We start from the raw sequence: 6,456 nt of genomic DNA on the forward strand, positions 1-6,456 counted from the left end.
AACTAATACATATGGAAATGGTTGAGAAGAACAGTGTCTGGGATTCCTTCTTTGTTGATCTTCCTAAGATTTCTTCTATATTTTTTTGCCCAGAAAGTTTTTCCTTATCCAAATCAACTAAAGATAGAGGGTGTCATATGCGCTACAGATAGTGAAGCCATTTGAGGCAAATTTGTGATTTGGGGTATATAAATAAACACTGCACTATTCACCTTATTCTCTGGGTGGGAAACCCCCACTGAGGTGCTTGAGCAAGACTTGAGCAAGACCCTTAACCCCAACTGCAGTTTGTAGAATAAGTGATTCATATTCTGAAACATATCTTAAATAAAAAGATGCTACAGTCCATCACTTTATGTCTTTCCTCTAACACTCTTATCTAACTGTATTTAAAGACACTCTTCTTAGTTTCTAGTAAATTAATTGTCAGTTCCTGTGTAGCAGAAGACATGTGTATTTCATTGTAATGCAGCTTGAGTTATCTTCACCTCACCCTGGCAACACATTTTCATCTTGTCTCCTCAGGAATGAGAACTCAGCTAATGATTTCAACCACCAGGAATTTGTTCTCATCTGTCTAGACTTGTCTTTGTTAAACACTACTCTGCTCTATCCAGGAGGGGCACAATGTCTGCATACAGAGACTCTCAGAGACTGAGCTCAACATGAAGGTGAAAAAGCCAGACAACTTGCATATTGTTGTGTTAACATGACATAAAATGATGAGATTGCATGTGGAAGTGGCTTTCAATTGTGTGGTAAATGTGTCTATCTCAGCGGTAATATTATGCAACGATAATGTGACTCGTGCAAGAGGAAAGTGGTTATAATGTTTGCTGCAAAAACATGCATGTGTTCCTTAATCTGAATTTCAAAACCATCAACATTCACTCACTAGTTCCTCTGAAGTTGAAGATGTTTTCTCCCTCGGGTGAATTGGGTGAGCCTGTCTTGAGGACGATATCAGACGGGGACATGCAGGACACCGGTGAGGTGTCAGGAGACGGAGGAACGTTCAGGTAACGCCTGGTCACCGGGCCTCCATTAACACCCATCTCCGTGGCGATGATGATGATGTCACGACCCCTGGCCTGGCAGGCATCCATCAGCACCTGAAACACACAGTGCAGGTGAGGTATTGACTGGATTTAACCAATTTGGGGTCTTGATGGTGCCTGGAACTAAACCTTTTTGGAGGGATTTTCAGTGCCAATATATTTTAAGTGCTTTCATGAGGATCCTTGCTAACAATTCAGTGTTTCCTCCATATTTGTAGGGAGCGGAGGTGGCCATGAAAAACACAAAAGGACCTATCTAGAGGCAGTGTCTGGTTTGTCCAATCTGGGGGACTGCTGAAATATAGCAGTTCAACATGGTAGACTTCATAGAAGAGGACCAGCTCCATCTCTAGATAAAAACAGCTCATTCCATGGTAATAAAAGCAATTCTTATTTTAAGAAATTGCAATTATACACTAATGAATGAATGACCATGAATATTATATTCCATTTCTGTCAATAGGTCCTCCTAAATGTTACACACTGGACCTTTATAGATACCAGTTCTTCTTAAGTTAAGATTTAACATACAAAACAATTTATAAACTATGGTGCATTGTTATAGATTAAAATAAAATTAGCTCCAGCTTAATGTGTACATTAAAACACTCCTAACACATTAATGTATAAAGTATGATAACCTTTATAATCTTTATATATAACGTAATGTAATATAAACACTTTAACTTGCAGTGGAGTATTTTTACATTGTGGTATTTTGTACTTTAATTTAAGGATCTGAGTACCTCTTCCACCACTGCTAGATAGAGCCTGAACTAACCACTGTAGAGTGCTTTTGCAGCTTTGTTTACCTCAATTTAACATAGACAAAAACTATTGAGATGCCTCCCCCCCGTCCCCTCCATCTCCTCCATCCATCAAATGTATTGATCTAGACAGCCTTGGATCATTGTTTTCCACTCCTAACTGACCTTCAGTGTCGGCTGGTGCTGTGCGTTGATGGCGTACACTAGTGCTGAGGCTCCAGAGTAGTCCTCCATGCTGGGGTCGGCTCCTGCAGCCAGCAGGATGGATGCCACCTGAGCTCCTGCTCGCTCCATACAGACGTACATCAGAGCGGTGCGTCCAGCCCGGTCCTGTGCGTTTGGATCTGCCTGATCAGTACAAAAGAGGGCAGTTGATAGAAGTTTGTATCCCATGAAGCCTTAGCAATTGCTCAGTGTGAACAAAGTGCCAGCCAGAGAGCTCAGTTGTGTGTTCAGACATACTATTCCTTTTTTAAGATGACATGTTATTTACTTATGGTCACATTTCCATCTCACATCTTTATGAGATCTGATCAAGCATCGTTGCCAGAGTGAGAATACACTTAATGAGATAGCCTCTAATGCACATTCCTCCATGTAATCAATAATTACCTTACCTCAGAGTACACTGTGTTGTGTTCTATAGCTCCAAATTGCCCACCAAATTTCGTCGGTGGATGGAGGAAACACGCTGTTGGAAATATCAACCTGCTTACTATGCATTAAAAGAGCTGCATACCTCTCTCACTGCAAGTACATTTATTATGCATTAGAAATACATCTAAATCAATACACTGTTGAACTTTAGTCTGTGAAAACTTGCTGTAGATTACATTTAAGCACATGTATTCTGAGCTCAAATTGGAAAAATTACTCACTCGACTGACCTTGTTGTGGAGCAGGTATGTGAGGAGTTTCACTGTCTCAGGCCCGGGCTCCCCTCTCAGGGCCTTACATGCAGCGAGCAGAGCCGTCTCTCCTCTGGGGTTGCGCCCGTTGACCTGAGCCCCACCTTCCACAAGCAGGCGGACCAGACGAAGCTTAGACGAGGATGCTGCACTGATGAGGGGGCTGCAGTCTGACAAGGGGTCCCCCATGGCTTGGAGGGCGAAGGAAAGTCAGGCTATGTTTTCACCTACAAACATTCACTATCTCCTCATGATTTCCTTTTTTTTTTACGGTTTATGGTCATACTTTTCAACAAGCTGTTTCACTTTTGTGATTATTGCAAACAAAGGGGACTGTACCAACCAAAATGCATTATATAAAACATGATTTTAAGTAATCCTTCCTATTCAAACTTTAAATAAAATGTTAAGAAGGTCAAAAAATAAGACGAAACTGGTCACAGACATAATTTATTGTGAGTCAGTGAAGATTCAAGCTTATTTTTAATTAAATATAAAAATATAAAGGCTGATAATGTTAATACAAATGTTTAATAATAGATAGATTAATATGGTATCCACAGGGTAAATAATGGATGGATACACATCCACAGCACATATAGTAAAGAGTAAACTCACCTTGATGCTTCCTCTTCAGTGCTTAGTTCCTTTTCTAATAACAAGAAAAAAAACAACATCTTGAATTTGTTCAGATGAATTGCATCATTTCAAGCCATTAATCCATTTTATCCTTTAAAATGGTTTACCTTGACTTGTGCATGAATCCTCATGTTGCTGGCCGGCAGCAAACCATAAAGTAGTCCATAAAGTGAGAGGACATTAACTTTCATCTAGTCCGTCTGTAACTCCTCTGTCCCCTCCGTACCTGCTGGGTTGAGGGCAGGCTCGGCCCACAGCGAACGTTCAAAGTTATAAACGGTTTTTGAGTCCAAAATGTCACCTGTTGCAGACACTGTGCTACAAAGACCCAGAGGCCCTTTGATATGAGTCAGCTTTGAACAGTTCTCATCTGCCTTGTGACCACCGTCTGTGTTCAAACACTGGCAGAGGGAGACAGATGACACGCACACAAACACACTGGATTTCATATGCACACACATTAAGACACAGCAGCTCATTTGTATCTAAAAATGCTCTTGTTCTGTCTTTTGTATTTGCCTGTTTTTGTGTCTTTTGTTCTCTGCAAAGCACTGAGCAACTGTTGTGTTAAATAGATAAATCTGACTTGAATGATTTCAAAAAAGAGGGAGAGTGGGAGAGACCAGGAAAGCACTTGAGCAACCCTCAAACATCAGACATGCAATTAAGTCAAACAGCAATTAGTTGGAGCTAATAAAATTAGCAGCAAGCATAAGCAGCAGGAAAGCATATTAATCACATTTTTCCTACATCCTAAACATGCAAACATGTCGTGAATGGGCATGAAACAATACTAAAGCCCCCTTGTGAAGTGCATTTCGAAGTATTTTTCCATAGCTGTGTGTTTACTGGTGTGGACATCAGAGTCATACATATTGTGTCTCACCTGGTGTGTGCTGTTTTGTAAATTGTAGTTTTTTCCAATTAAGCAGTAACTTAAACTCTAATTACACTGTTAATAACATACTTTTTTATTTAAGGCTGAATGTAAGACTTTTACTTCTATGTGGACTTCCAGAATATCACATATTTGCCCTCTTTCCACCTCTGTTAGTTATTATTACTGACTTTCTAACAATATTCAACCCAGGGGTTACCCTTTGAAGAGTTTTTATAGCGTCAATATGAGAAGTGGAAACTGAGGGGATAAGTTCTATACTCGTCATAGCAACACTGGATGAGAAAAACACCCGACTGAGCCTCTCAAGCCAAATTCTGTTGTAATATCCTCTACAGCCAAAATCTACAAATAAAAGGCAGAATGAATAAATGATTAACATCCACAAACAGGTAATGACTTTTCCATATTAGATTCAGTTCCCAGGACTGTTTCCAAAACAGGAACCAAAAGCAGAAGTCAAATAAATCTGTGTTGAGGCTGATACACCTGACCAGAGAGACCAGAGGTTACCAACAGGGTTTTCCAATCCCAGATTTAAATTAACCAAATTAGAAAAAGCAAAGCAACAAAAGCAATTAGGAGCATAGTAAACGCATATTAGAATCTGGCACATGGGATCATGGTTTAGCAAAAAAACAATTTACAGCAGCCATTAAAATCTATTTTCCCACAGTCGAATGCAACCGCTGTATTTCATTCTTTTCATATGGTATGAGGAAACATTTGAAATGTACTCCTGTTGTTCAAGCACACTATACATCAAGTCTGCACTGATTTTTTATCAATATTTTATTATACTTACTAACTTACTGCACCACAATACATTTAATTAACAAAGCAAATCAAAGTGCTATACAAGGCATTAAGAAAATAGAGAAACACAAAGAAATATAAAAAAACATATGAACAGGATTTTAAAATAAAAAGCAAAACTGAATACAACAAACTGAGAACAGAAAGGTTCTTAAAAGACAAGGGTTGGACCAGACCTTCCAGGTGCATGAAAACTGAACAGTGTTTGTCTGTACTTAGTTTTGACCCTGTGGGCAGCAAATCTGGCCCAGCCAACCAATTAGGTCTGGATGGTTCATAGGATATCAGTTTTTAGGCCTTTGCATTCATCAGTTTAACAGAAAGCCAGTGCAAAGATCTGACACCTGCAGTGATGCTCCATTTTTTGGTCTCAGTGCAGACTATAAAAGCACCGCTCTGAATAAACTGACTTTTTTAGTGAGACCATTACGGCAGTCGGCTGTACTAAAGATAAAAGCATGGACAGTTCTTAGTCTTGCTGAGACATAAGTCTCCATTATATAAGTGAGACAACTGGATGTGTATTGACATCTGGGGGTGATTTGGCTGTGATAAAGTGTGCCGGATAGACAGGGTTACACAGGGTACTTCCCAGAACAAATCAGGGCGGGGCTCTCTCTGAGGGCAAGAACCAGTGTGCCAGGTGCCAAGACTAAAATGCATGATGGTAATCAATTGGTAAGTTGGTCTCTGTAGTTTGCGTAGATTAAGTCTGGGTCGTTTATTGTTCCATAAGAATTTATTGCATAGGGTTCAAAGTTGCACTTGACCAAATCAGCCAAAATTTGGGGGGAATGTTATTCCTAAGTACATAAAGCCCTTCTTTGGTCCACTAAAATTACCTGACTGGAAGAGTGACTTAGGGCAGTATGTTGTTAGGGGGAGTGCTATTGATTTTGGCTAGTTAACATCCAGAAATGTTTGAAAAACTGTCAACTATCTTCAGCAAAGAAGGTTCCAGTTCTGAGACAAAGAAGAGAATATTGTCAGCATATAGTAGTCGTTTTTTCCTGTTTTTAAAGTAAAGATTATATTCATAAAGGGGAGGTATCTTCAAAACCTCTCCTGCACGTTGATAAAACTTTAAAAAAGGTTACTGTAATCCATTACATCTCTCCGTTTACAAGGAAGAGGATCTATGTCAGGTACGTATCATTTAGTAAACTATCCTTTCAGTCTATTAGTTCACATGTTTTCGCTGCTTTAAAACGTACATCTAAGCTGAATATTTTGGTGACACTTACATAAGCCGATTACATTGTTTTATTCTGTATCAATGGCTGTGCCTTTTTGCTATTTCTGTTCTGTGCTTCCTGTTATTAGCATAATTGTTGGGTCCTATCTATTCTTCTTCTATCTATTCTTTCTAT

The sequence above is a fragment of the Morone saxatilis genome, unplaced genomic scaffold (assembly GCF_004916995.1).
Source record: "Morone saxatilis isolate NCDOM2014 unplaced genomic scaffold, NCSU_SB_2.0 Contig3, whole genome shotgun sequence".
Taxonomy (NCBI): Eukaryota; Metazoa; Chordata; class Actinopteri; family Moronidae; genus Morone; species Morone saxatilis.